At 41.2% G+C, this 13,244-nt stretch overlaps 1 long non-coding RNA gene across 1 annotated transcript; it reads right to left on the reverse strand.

The window, feature by feature from the left end:
* Positions 1-7,400: 7,400 nt before the first annotated feature.
* LOC140178307 (uncharacterized) lies at positions 7,401-12,892 on the reverse strand. Its single transcript, XR_011870998.1, has 3 exons — positions 11,881-12,892; positions 9,426-9,592; positions 7,401-8,005 (listed from the first exon to the last, which is right to left on the reverse strand). It is a non-coding gene; the product is annotated as an uncharacterized lncRNA (long non-coding RNA).
* Positions 12,893-13,244: the final 352 nt, after the last annotated feature.

A 13,244-nucleotide genomic window follows, 5' to 3' on the forward strand; every position in this document is an offset into this window, starting at 1 on the left:
AATGCAATGCGTGACGATGAGTCTGACCAGGAGCCTGTTGATATCGTAGGTGACAGCGACGATGACATAGGTGGCGATCCACATGCGCAGCATCGGCCTTCAGGTTCTGGTTCTCATCAGTACCCTCCACACTTCTCCACACTAAACTTGGATGCTCTTGGTCAACAGGAAGACAGTGGTAACACAGTGGGGGGATCTTCTACAGAATTTCAGATTGGGCAATCATTCCAGAGTAAAGATGAAGCTGTGCTGAGTGTCAAGGACTATAGCATCCGGCGAGGTGTTGAGTACAGAGTCATCGAATCAGATCATTTGAAGTATCATGGAAAATGCAAGGAATTCGGCAAGGGTTGTAGTTGGTTGATTCGTGTAGCGCTTCGTGCACGAAAGGGCACTTGGGAGGTTAGGAGGTACAACGGGCCACACACATGCCTCGCAACTTCTATTTCAAGTGATCACCGTCAGCTGAATTACCACGTTATCTGTTCGAGGATTCTTCCTATGGTTAGGGCAGATGCTGCGGTTACGGTAAAGGTACTTCAACAAGCGACAGAAGCCGATTACGGTTTCAGGCCTAGTTATAGGAAGGTTTGGATGGCTAAGCAGAAGGCAGTGGCACAAATATATGGAGATTGGGAGGAGTCTTACGCGGAGTTGCCACGTTGGATGCTAGGGGTCCAGGCGACAATGCCGGGAACAATCACGGTGCTGAAGACGTCTCCTGTTCGGATTGGTGGTGGGGTTGATGAGTCGACGGTGTACTTTCACCGGCTTTTCTGGACATTTCCACCCTGTATCGAGGCATTCCGGCATTGCAAGCCCCTCGTCAGTATTGATGGTACCCACTTGTATGGGAAGTATGGAGGGATGCTGCTGTTGGCGATAGCTCAGGACGGGAACTCGAACATCCTCCCGATAGCATTTGCCCTTGTGAAGGGCGAAAATGCAGAGTCATGGTCATTCTTCTTGTCCAATCTCCGAGAGCATGTGACTCCTCAGGAGGGTATCCTTGTTATCTCTGACAGGCATAATGGGATCAAGGCAGCGCTTGAGGCACCTGAGACTGGGTGGCTGCCTCCTCGGGCTTTCCGGGCCTACTGTATTCGGCATGTGGCTGTGAATTTCGCCCTAACGTTCAAAGGTAAGGACTCTAGGAGGATGTTGGTGAATGCTGCGTACGCAAAGACTGAGGCTGAGTTTTACTACTGGTTTGACATCATGCGGACTAAGAATCCAGCAATGTGTGACTGGGCCAACCGGATGGAGTATGACAAATGGACCCAACATGAGGATGCTGGTCGACGGTTCGGGCACATGACCACAAACATCAGTGAATGTGTGAACTCCGTGCTAAAGGGGACTCGCAACCTGCCGGTCACATTGTTGGTTAAGTCAACCTACGGGAGGCTTGCTCAGCTCTTTGTGCTACGGGGACAGACAGCAGAGGCACAACTCGGATCTGGGCATGAATTCTGTCAGGCATTGGTCAAGGCTTTTGATCGGAACCTAAGAGACTCTAGGTGCTTCACTGTGACATTATACGACAGGCATCAGTCCGAGTACACCGTCGTGGAGACAACACCAACCGGGAGCTTCTCGCTGGGTAGCTATAGAGTTTCCCTTAAAGATCACCGATGCGACTGTGGCCACTTTCAGGCGCTGCATTATCCTTGTTGCCACGCCATTGCGTGTTGCGCCTACTCCCGGCTTAACTGGGCGTCATATGTTCACGAGGTGTATCGTATGAGTGAGGTGTTCAACGTTTACAAGCAGGGGTTTCTCCCACCTATCCCTGAAGGACTATGGCCTCCATATGCTGGGCCTACCATCATTCCTGACCCCAATATGCGGCGTGCAAAGGAAGGTCGTCCAAAGGCCACCAGGATCCGTGGAAGTATGGATCAGTCTCAATCGAACCAGCCGAAGCGTTGTGGGCTATGCCGTCAGCCTGGGCATACGCGGAGGAACTGTCACCAGTGAAGACAAAGTGGTGGAGGGGATGCGTAGATATCATGTCATGTAAAATGCCGTCTATGCTATTTTAGTTGTTTCAGGGTCTAGATAATCTTAGTAACGTTTGGTTGGTTAAGTCTGTGACTGTCAACATGTTTCTTTAATGCAAAAATTTCTGATGAATAAATTCCTGCTATTTTACCTGTTTGATTAAACCACTTTGGTATCGTTCATATTGTGCATTATAAAATAAACCGTAGAACTACATATAAAAGAAGCTGAAACCAGTTAAACTGCTTGGTCAAAAGAAAATTAACATTTAACATAAGTCTGAAAGCCATAAGTACATACTAGCATGCTAAATACATGAACTAACAAAGGTCCTACCGGACGGGAACATATAACAAAACTAATCAGAATCCTCAATGGTGTAACTGTCATCATCGTCGAACTGGCCAAGAAGGTGACCTCCGGTGCCACACAAAGGAGGACACCTCACCCGCCTCGGTCTGTGATCTGCCGCTATTGCTGAGGGCTGTGCGGGAACCGCGCTGAAAGCAGAGGCAGATGTCCCTCCTAACGCAAACCATGGGTCAGACGGAGATACTGCAGGCTCGTTGAGGTCAACTGGCAACTGAGCCTGAACATCGTCACTCGGTGGCTGCTGATCAGCAAACTGGGCATGCTCCTTAGGCATCTGTGGCCTATAATGGGTATCATCATCATCCTTAAGCATGTCTGCTATGTCCCTGTAGAACTCGGACTCAGTAACAGGATCATCAATGTCCATCCCGACAGCCGCGGTAGTAAACTCAGCGAAAGCATGTGGGGTCACGTTCCCAAACAGCTGAGAGCTAGTACCCACGTCGAACGTCGGCTGATCCATAGCTGATGCTGATCCAACTACCTCCTCAACGAGCACATGATGAGTGCCGTCACCCTGCTCGGATGGTCCTCCGTCATGCGCACCTCGACGGTTAGGCCGTGCAGGTGGCCGTCTGCCTCTACGTCGAGGAACACGGTAGTCCACTGCATCCCTAGGCTCAGCTGCAGGAACGTCCTCCTCCAAACGGTCGGCAAACTCCCTCTACTCGCGATCGGTGGTCCGGGTCCCTACACGGCGACGCCGATCGACTCGTCTGTTATCTGGTCTGTCATAAACGTACTCTCTAGGAGGTGCCTGGGACGACCCTCTGTGACGCGCCTCCTCAGTCAAGACAATCGGCCTCGGATCCTGAAATGCTACATCTGGGGATAGGAACCTGTGCGCCACATGGCACCACCACTCCAGGTACTCTGCTGATGGTCCGGGGTCGAGGACTCGATCGACCCATATGACTGACTGAAGCCTGTTCTCCCAATGCTGGTGCTACTCCTGATAATACGTGGGAAACCACCGGTCCCCACCCCTACCATCCTTTGCATGTAGCCAATCTATGTTCAGAGCTGGCTGTGGGAGATGCTGAACACCGCCGAACTGGGGTAGAACCCTATCAACCTGGTGCCACTCGATCGCAGCAAAATATATCAGGCTAGTGACGGCCGTCCATAGCCTTCGGTGCTCGTCAGCTAGTATCTCCGGATGAATAACAGCAGCAACATCAACAGAAGAGTAAGGCTCCCACACAAACTGTATCGAAACAGTAAGAGTTTCATGAGACAATGACATTTAAGAAAAACTAGTTCTAGTATCAGCAATAAATAAATGACTCACATCGTGGACACGCAGTCGATCCAGTGTAAGGCATGCAGAAACTAATCTCTGTGCCCCTGCATCGTTCCTCGACACAAACTTATCCCACTTACAATTTTAATTGAAATGATGTCAAAACAAAGAATAACAGATGCTGTTTTTACAATTTATGAACGGAAAATACTAAACCCTACCTGGAAGCAAGAGGAAACCCGAACCGGTCAAAACCAGTGGGCCTGAGAGTGGGAAACCTCCAGAAAATCCAAGACTGTAATAGCTGTAGCGGCCCAGCCAAGTTAACGACGTTCCTGTTTGTACCACGACAAAGACACCTATACAACCAGGCCAGTGCAGCCGAGCCCCAGCTATATCTGCCCAAGTCGTCCAATGATGCCAAATAAGGCAACCAGCAAAGGTGGACCCAGTTTGCGTTCTTGTCCGCAAACAGCTGAGACGACAACAGCATCAGGATATAAGCACGTGCGTATACACGCACGGTCTCATCAGTAGCATCTGCAGGGAGAACCCGGAACCTCTCGTGGAACCATGTGTAGCACACTGTCATCTGCGTGAGTTTACTCTGTGGAGGTAACTCTCCGAACAACTCCCGGAACCACACCCATGCTGGTCTACCGTGTTCCATCAGATTCTCAAACTCAGTCAAGCACCCACTAACGGGCGCACCATCAATCGGCAAACCCAGCTGATACGCGACATCCTGTAAAGTAATGCTGCACTCACCAAACGGCATGTGGAACGTGTGCGTCTCCGGACGCCACCGCTCAATAAATGCGCTAAGGAGAGACTCATCAACCCAGAACCACTGACTGTTTAGCCTAGCCAGATGATACAAGCCCGCAGTCTCCAGATACGGTATAATCCGGTCATGTAAGGGCATATTCTGCTGCCTCCTAACGGCGCTAATAACCCTACTAGGCTGCAAAACGTGGGTAACAAAATCCCTTAACAAACAACCATTACAAACAATACCAAACATAATTTTGGTAAAAATTAGTAGAATCGTCACATTAAATTCATTGATTCTCTTATTGTGTAATAAACAATGAAATTACGAATATTATGCACTCATGATAACAATATAAATAAAGAAAAAAAATATTTCTCAATAAAATATTAACATTTATAATAAAATATTTTACAAAAATACTATTAACCAGAATAACAAAATAAATAAGCATAATAAAATATGCATTACTATCAATACCGATAATAATATTAACATTTACGTAGACAATATTAATAAACGCCTCACATTTTGATTGACAGTAACCATAATAATATCAACATTTATATAAATAACATTAATCAGAATAACAATACAAATAAACATAATAAAATATTTTTACTAACAATATTCCTAATAATATCAATTGTTATATTAGTATGAATCTTAATAACAATAATAATAACAATAATAGTAACTAACCTCTTCGTCGATATATCCTGCCACGTGAGCGACGTCATTTAGTCGATACAAGCGATCCTCACCCTCCATTGACTCCACCACCCACTCCTCCTTCACACCTCCAAAGTTTTCCCAAATCCTCTCAACACCACAACACCTTCCTTTTTTTTGTGCTGTCCCAAATGATCCGTCCCAGCGTTCAGCGGATTACTTATATAGCTACACACACATAAACCGCGGTGGGTTACCAGGTTTTATGTGCAATCCACTTTCCTCATAAACCGTGGTGACTTACCACGGTTTATGCATGCCATGCCTCCTTCGTAAACCGTGGTGACTTACCACGGTTTACACTCTATAGTTTTTGCCCCTAAACCGCTGGGACCTGCCACGGTTTATGCACGTTTGGAAACCGTGGTGGGTTGCCACGGATTACATAGAAATGAGTTTTTGCACATGCAGGTAACAACAATCAGTTTTGCACATTTAGGTAAAGGATTCTGCTATTCTATTAATTTAAGTAAATTGCCCTTATAAAATCATGCAATTAGTATGAATAAGTGGGTGAAGACTTGATGAAACCATTCAATTAAACACAAGATAAACCATAAAATAGTGGTTTATCAAATATCCAAAAGCAAAAGCATAAAACTAATAAACTATGAATGTGTGGAAAACCTAGAGGGAAAGTAATTTCTCTCTAGATTCAGATCTAAAAACTAAAAACTATGCTAATGAGAATGTGTGTTGAGTCTTTCCATGTTCCCTGGCTCTAATATGTGTTTCTGGGCCGAAAACTGGGTCAAAACTCAGCCCGAAATCGCCCCCAGCGTTTTCTGTTAATTCTGCAGATCGCGCATGTCACACGTACGCGTCAGTCACGCGTACGCGTCGCTGGTCGTTTTGGCGTGTCACGTGTTCGCGTCAAGCACGCGCACGCGTCATCTTGCAGAACTCCAATCCACGCGTACGCGTCAGGCACGCGCACGCGTCATCTTGCAGAACTCCAATCCACGCGTACGCGTCAGGCACGCGCACGCGTCGCTGCAAATTTCTCCATGTCGCGCGCACGCGTGAGCCGTGCATGCGCGTCGATGCTCGCTGGTTATCTCCTTAGTTTCTTATGTTCCTTCCATTTTTTGCAAGCTTCCTCTCCATTCTCTAAGCCATTCCTGCCCTATAAAGCCTGAAACACTTAACACACGGATCACAGAATCGAATAGTATAAAGGTATAAAGGAGAATTAAAATCACAAATTAAAGACTTCTAGGAAGCAAGTTTTCAACCATAGATCAAGACTAGGAAGGAATTGTAAAGCCATGCAAATCATATGAATACTGGGTAAAGACTTGATTAAAACCACTCAATTAAACACAAGATAAACCATAAAATAGTGGTTTATCAAAGATATCTTGGCTTAGGGCCTGTTCTTCTTCTTCTCTCTTCTCCGCACTTTTACACTCTTCTCTGCTAGGATTTTTGCGCATCATGAGCAACTAAACCTCTATTGTTAAGATTAAGAGTTCTGTTATTTTAAAGAATTAATATTATTGTCATTCTTATCTTAATCAATGCACTTGTTTATTAGTGTGAGAATTATTGTCGGTTTAGAATCAATCAAAATAAGAATCACTTCGTTAATAGCATAGTCCAAACCAACAATTAACTCTCGCAATCAAAGTTTAAATCAAAGAATTATCACAATTCAAATCAAATAACCAAGAGTACTTAAACTCCCGGGTCGTTCTCCCTATGAATTGCAATGAAATGTTCAATTATTAGCTATGAGGGATTGAGGGTTGTGATTGCAAGGAGCAAGAAGCTAAAGTGCAAGAAAGTAAATAAGCATGCAAGAAAATTAAAAGTCAAAGCAAGTAAATCAAAAATGGAATTCAAGTGACAAAAAGGAGGAACTCTTAGCAAGGATTGTGAATTAAGGATTCCTATCATAATCATAGACCACAAACATGATAATTGCTAAGAATTAATCCCAATTAGTCTATCATAACATCGAGAATAAGTCATAAGGGCATAATTGATCTCAATCCACAACTCACTAATTAACTTAGTGAAAGACTAGCGTTAGCAGAAACCAAACCAACTAACAATCCTAATCAAAATATCGAATGGACATCTATGACTCAAGGTCACCTAATTATCCAATTCCAAGCCAAGAGTGTGAAAAGCTAGGCAAAATCTAAAAGAGACATTTTATCAAACACCTAACATGCATAAAAGAAAAAATGTCATAAATTGCAATAAAAATAAATTCTATAACTACCAATTGCATGAAAATGAAAATAACAACTCAAATTGACAACAAAGAAATATAAAACATCAAAATTGCATTAAATGAAATCAAAAGTAACAAGAGTGTTCATAAAATAAAAATGACATAAAAGAGAAATTAAGAAGAAGAAGTAAGAGAACTAAGATAACAAAGCATGGAAACATAATTGAAACTACATCAAAACAAGAATTAAAGAGAGAAATTAAAGAGAGAATAAAGCTAAAAACCCTAATTCTAGAGAGAATGGAGAGCTTCTCTCTCTAGAAAACTAACAAAAACATGTAAAAACATAAACCTAAGTGCTCCCCCCTTCACATGGAGTGAGGCCTTGTCTAATATAGGAAGAATCAGCTTCAGAAGGTCCAAAAATTGGGCTCTGGAGGCCCAGAAATCGCCCCCATCGATTTGCATTAATGAAGTCACGCGCTGGTACCTGTGCGTACGCACACATGCTGATTTTTTTCTTGTGCGTACGCACAGGATGTCGTGCGTACGCACACATGATTTTGTGGCTCTTGTGCGTACGCATGGTTGGTTGTGCGCACGCACACTCCAATGTGTGCTTCTCCTTTGTTTTCTTCATGTTTTCTCCCTTTGTTCATGCTTCCTTCCTCTTTTGTCATGCCAAACTTGCCTTTAGGACCTAAAATCACTCAACAAACATGTCATGGTATTGAATGGCATAAAAGTGGGATAAAAGTGATTAAAATAAGCACAAAATAGCATGTTTTCACAATTAGGCACAATTTAGAGAGAAAACACAAAAACATGCTATTTAAGTGAGTAAATGTAGGTTCATGTGATGCAATCCATTCAAATCAAATCAAAATATATCGGAAAATATCGGCTAAGTGAGCTTGCATTTGAATCTTTGATTAATCTAAGCTAACACTTAACACACACTCAACCTATAAACTTCTAATATCAAGCTTAGCTACACATAATCTCACTTTTACATATATACACACTCATGCATCAAATTCAATCACATATGCATTGATTTTTATTAGATTTCATATTAGGGTAATTTTGTCCCCTTTTTTTATTATTATTATTTTTTTGTTATAACATATATATATATATATCAACACATCAATGCATATGGTTTCTATAATATTATTATATGAGTATGCACCCAAATTTCCAACATTTTTCAATAAGCATAAAACACATTTTCATCACCCAAAGTTCCCACATTTTCCCCACACTTAAACATTACACACTCTCACTAACTTAAGCTACTCAAAGATTCAAATAAGGGACACTTCATTGTTTTTTCGCTTAAGGTTAATGGTGTGGCAAAATAAAGAACAAAAGGGGATTAAAAAGGCTCAAAATAGCAAACAAAGGTGAATGAAATAGTAGGCTATTTGGATGAAGTGAGCTATAAAGAAGTGATGGCTTCAATCACATAATTGCATAAAAATACATTAAACAATGGATATATAGATTTGAACAAACCAAAGATTGTAATCATAGAGAAGAGCAACATACAAAAGTGAAATAAGTGGTCAAATGATATAACCACACAATAAGGCTCAAAAACTCACAAGTTATACGTTCTTTAACTAAAAAACCATATTCCACAATATATAAATCATGCAAGTTTCAAAAGATTTCAACTCAATTCAATTTGAATTTCAATGCTCTAGATAAAAAGTACGCTTCTTGGAAACTGCATTAATTTGACTAACATTTATTCTATATATATATATATATATATATATATAATGTGATTGGATGGAAAAAGTAAAAAAAATCCTAAGTTTAATTCCTACTTTCAATCAAACCAAAATAGTAAATGCATAGAAAATCAAATTTAAGTGCAATCATCACATCATCCCAAATCACAATCAAGACTAAAAACCAAAAAGAACATATATACAAGCCAAAATTAAGAGCAAAATATCAAAATATGCATAACTATTATATAATACTAAGTTATGTACAAACAAAATTGAATAGTGCAATAAGCTAAGTAAGTGCAATAAACTAAACTAAGAAGTCTCTCAAGAGGATGAAATATATACAAAGCAACTAACAAGTATAAAAAGAAACTAAACTAGAAGTGTTCGGAAATGAAGCTTGTCACCCAAAATGCGATGCTGAAGTTGGACAACCTCCCCACACTTAAAATGCAGCACCATCCTCGGTGCTCACGATCATGCCGAGTGGAAGGAGTTGTCACTGCCGTCGCCTTACAAAAGTGGCTGCAAGAGTGATGGTGGTGCTGAAAAGGAAAGAGCTAAGTCACAAAACAGCATATGAAGTGAATAGATAATATAAATTTGAATGGAAGCACACATGAGATTCAAGTTAGAAGAAGTAACTTCCAATCAAATAAAGGAATCTAAGAAAGCTAACTTGCTTGTTTATCAAAGAGAAAAAGAAGAAAGGAGCGTTATTGCTATGCACGAAGAAAAAGAAAACAAGTAAAAGGTTAAAAGGGAAGTTAGTAGAAAAGGAAAGGAAAAGTCAAAAGGTCGGTGAAGAAAAGAAAACAGTTGAAAAGTTAGTGTTAGTTGAAAAGAAAAAGAAAGTTAAAAGTTATGTGAGTAAAAAGAAAATAGTTAGTTGAAAAAGAAAAGAAAGAAAAGATAGTCAATAGTTATGTTAAGAAGAAAAAGTTAGTTGAAAAAGTAAACAAAGGTCAAAGTCATGTAAAGGAAATAAAAGAGTTAGTTGAAAACAAAAGAGAAAGGCAAAAGTTATGGGCATAGCAAAGACGTCCCTAAATTCTGAAAATTTCCACAGTTCCAAAACAAGCAAGTTCATGTTCAACATCTCAAAATAAAATATGCCTTATGCTTAAGTGAGTAATGCAATTATAATGGGCATATAATCAAAGAATAGTGGGCACATCCACTTAGCATAAGCTGAGACATTTTGGTGTTGACAAAGGTAAACAAGGAAAATTCAAACACCAAATTATAACGAAGCATTAAAGTCACAAGTTGAAACAAGAATTGAAAACCTCATTATCTATGTGACTTAATGTAAGTTAGGCATGAATAGAATGAATCAAATCAGCCACATAAATTAAAAACCTTTAAACTTGTGAGTTTATGCAAAAGAGGCTCAAATTTTCCAAAGAATTTCAAGTTTATGGTCAATTTAAAAATTCACCAGAACTATTCAATGTATAGAAGTAAATTAGCATCACAAGTAAGCAAAGAAAGTTAGAAGCATGACCAAAACTTGCAAAGAAGTTCTTAGGGAAATCAGAAATCATGTAGCAAACAAGGGTCTATTTTGACACAGAAATTCGTCAAATAGAACTTGTTTGCTCAAACAATACAATGCAGTTTAATTGAGCAACCAAATAGGACAACAACCAAATAGTGAATAATAAAACCCAAAGCTTCCAGCTTCCAGCAACCAAAACAGTGAAGCACTTAGCCGGATAATCAATCAATTGAGCTTAGCAACAGTTAGAAACCAAAAGCAATGAAATATCAACTCAATCAATTAATATTCAAACAGATTAAGATAAATTCAAGCAGCATTTCAGCAGTAAATTGGCTATTTCCCGAATTCACACAATCAATTCAGATGCCATAGGAATTCATTAACTAGTGAAAACACAAAAATCATATCTGAATTCATATGAACCAAACTAATAAGCCAATTATCCAGTAATAAAGCATGAACAAATAATGAAAACCAAACCAACGGTATCAAGCAACATTCTTTGAACCATGAGCAAAAGTGATGGTTCAAAATTCAGCACCACAACAGATCAACAAAGAACAATTCAGCAGCACTCTTTTTGTTCGATTCAACAACCAATCACCAGCATTCAACATGAATTTAAACAAATAAGCATGTTGGGTCAAGTGCTTAAGTGTAAACTGAAGCATAAACACAGCAGCAATAACAGTTTTAACGCAGACATTGAGCACAAATCACCATTGCACAAACACATCCGGAAATTGATCAACTGTTACAAGAATGCAGCAGAATAGTGAAAGCAGAGAAAACTCAGCTTTCAGCGACCAAATCAGTGGAGTTAACAACAGTTGAAACCAACAGCAATGAAGTGCCAACTCGACTAATCAAGTGCATTAAAGATGGATATCGAAAATAGTTAAGCAACATTGATTGCGCAACATCAGCAGCGAACAAAGATTGCAGCAGCAAGGTCAAATCAATTCCAGAAAATTATTAAAAATCATCCTCACTGCACACGCAATATTCTGAACTTATCCGTATATCAAAAGAAGGATTAAAATTCAGAAAATATTCATTCAAAACAGCGGCAATAAATTTGAACACAACAGCAAGAAACGGGGGTGCAGAAGAATCAGACAAGCCAAATTAGCACAGGGGCAAATCAATGAAACAGCAACATTTTCAATCAGCAGCATGAATCAAAACAAACCTAAATCCACTATCCAGCTCAGATTCTCTAACAACCTAATCAACTAACATGCATTTCTAACTGACTTAATCAACAAAAATTAAACTAAGCTAACAGAAAACAGATAAGGGAATAGAAAACAGAAAAGAAAATGGAACCTGGAAAGGCAGAAACAGAACAGAGAAGGGGAAGGGGAGGTGGTGGGCTGCAGCCACGGCAGCACGGCCGGCCAAGGGCAGCGTCAGAGAGGGAAGACGACACAGGGCTGGAAGACACAGGGGATACGTCGCAGCAGCTGGACTCGCTTGAGACGAAGAGAATAAAAGCTTGTACTTGCTCTCTTCTTCAACCCAGAAAGAACGAGAGGGTCTGGTGTGAGAAGGTGCGCGAAGAAGAAGAGAAAGGGGCGCGACGGTGTGGGTTGTGGTCGGCGGCGAAAACGGATGGCGACGGTGGTTCGCGGTGGTGGTTGGCGGAGCTAGGGTTCGGTGGTTTCGCGAGTGAGATGGAGAGAGGAGAAGAGGGTTGCGGCTCGCTGATGGTGGAGGCTAGGGTGATTCGCGGTGGAAAAGGGCACAGGGTCGTACAGAGGGGCCGGAGCTGCTGTTCTGTTCAATGAGGGAGCTGAGGCAGAACAGGGATGGACGGCTGGGCTTCAACGGCGCGCTGGCGGGAGCGGTGGTTGGAGGTGAGGCATCGAAAGGGGAAAGACGAAGTGACGCGAGAAGGAGAGAGGCCGGAAGGAGGCGGCGCTGCAAACAGGCGTTGGACGACAGCGCTAGGGTAGCGCAAAAAGGAGGGTCTCAGCGGGGGTTCCGGTTCGAACAGGGGGTGGTGACGGGTTGGGACGCCGAAAAGGGGTGCGGCGGCGAAGGTTGGAATCGCGGAGGTGGTTGTCGGAGAAATGTGAACAGGAAACGGGGAAGGGGAAGAGAAGAAGAGGTGAAGAAATGGGGAGAGGGGCGGCGGGTTGGTTTAAGTGATGGATGGTGATGATGGTGAAGAAGATGAAGATGATGATGGTGAATGGTTGGCTCAGAGAAGAGGGGAAGACATCAGAAGGGGTGAATTGGGGGATGCGGACGCACCAACTCTGAGAGCGCTCCCAGCACAGCGCGTGAATAAGAGTGTGCGTGCGCACGTACATACGCATAGTTGAATTTTTTTTTTTTTTTTAACAGAATTTCACCTAACATCTCAAAATATATATAAACAAGAAATTAATAAAAATATGCAACTATTTACATTAACTTTAAAATTAATTTAAAATTTTATTTTTCAAATCAAAATTATGAACTGTTCAAAGCACTTTTAATATGTACAAACAAAAGTCTACCAAAATTATTTTAATTATTCAAAAAAAATAATTAAAATTTTTAAACATTTAATTCAAGTCAAAAAGACAATTTAAACAAGATTACTAACTATTCACATATACATTTTAAAACAAAAATCTATTAAAGCAAGCTAACAACCAAGAGACATATTTACAAGCTAACAACCAAACAACTAATCAAGAGCA

This window comes from Arachis hypogaea, chromosome 14 (genome assembly GCF_003086295.3).
Source record: "Arachis hypogaea cultivar Tifrunner chromosome 14, arahy.Tifrunner.gnm2.J5K5, whole genome shotgun sequence".
NCBI lineage: Eukaryota > Viridiplantae > Streptophyta > Magnoliopsida > Fabales > Fabaceae > Arachis > Arachis hypogaea.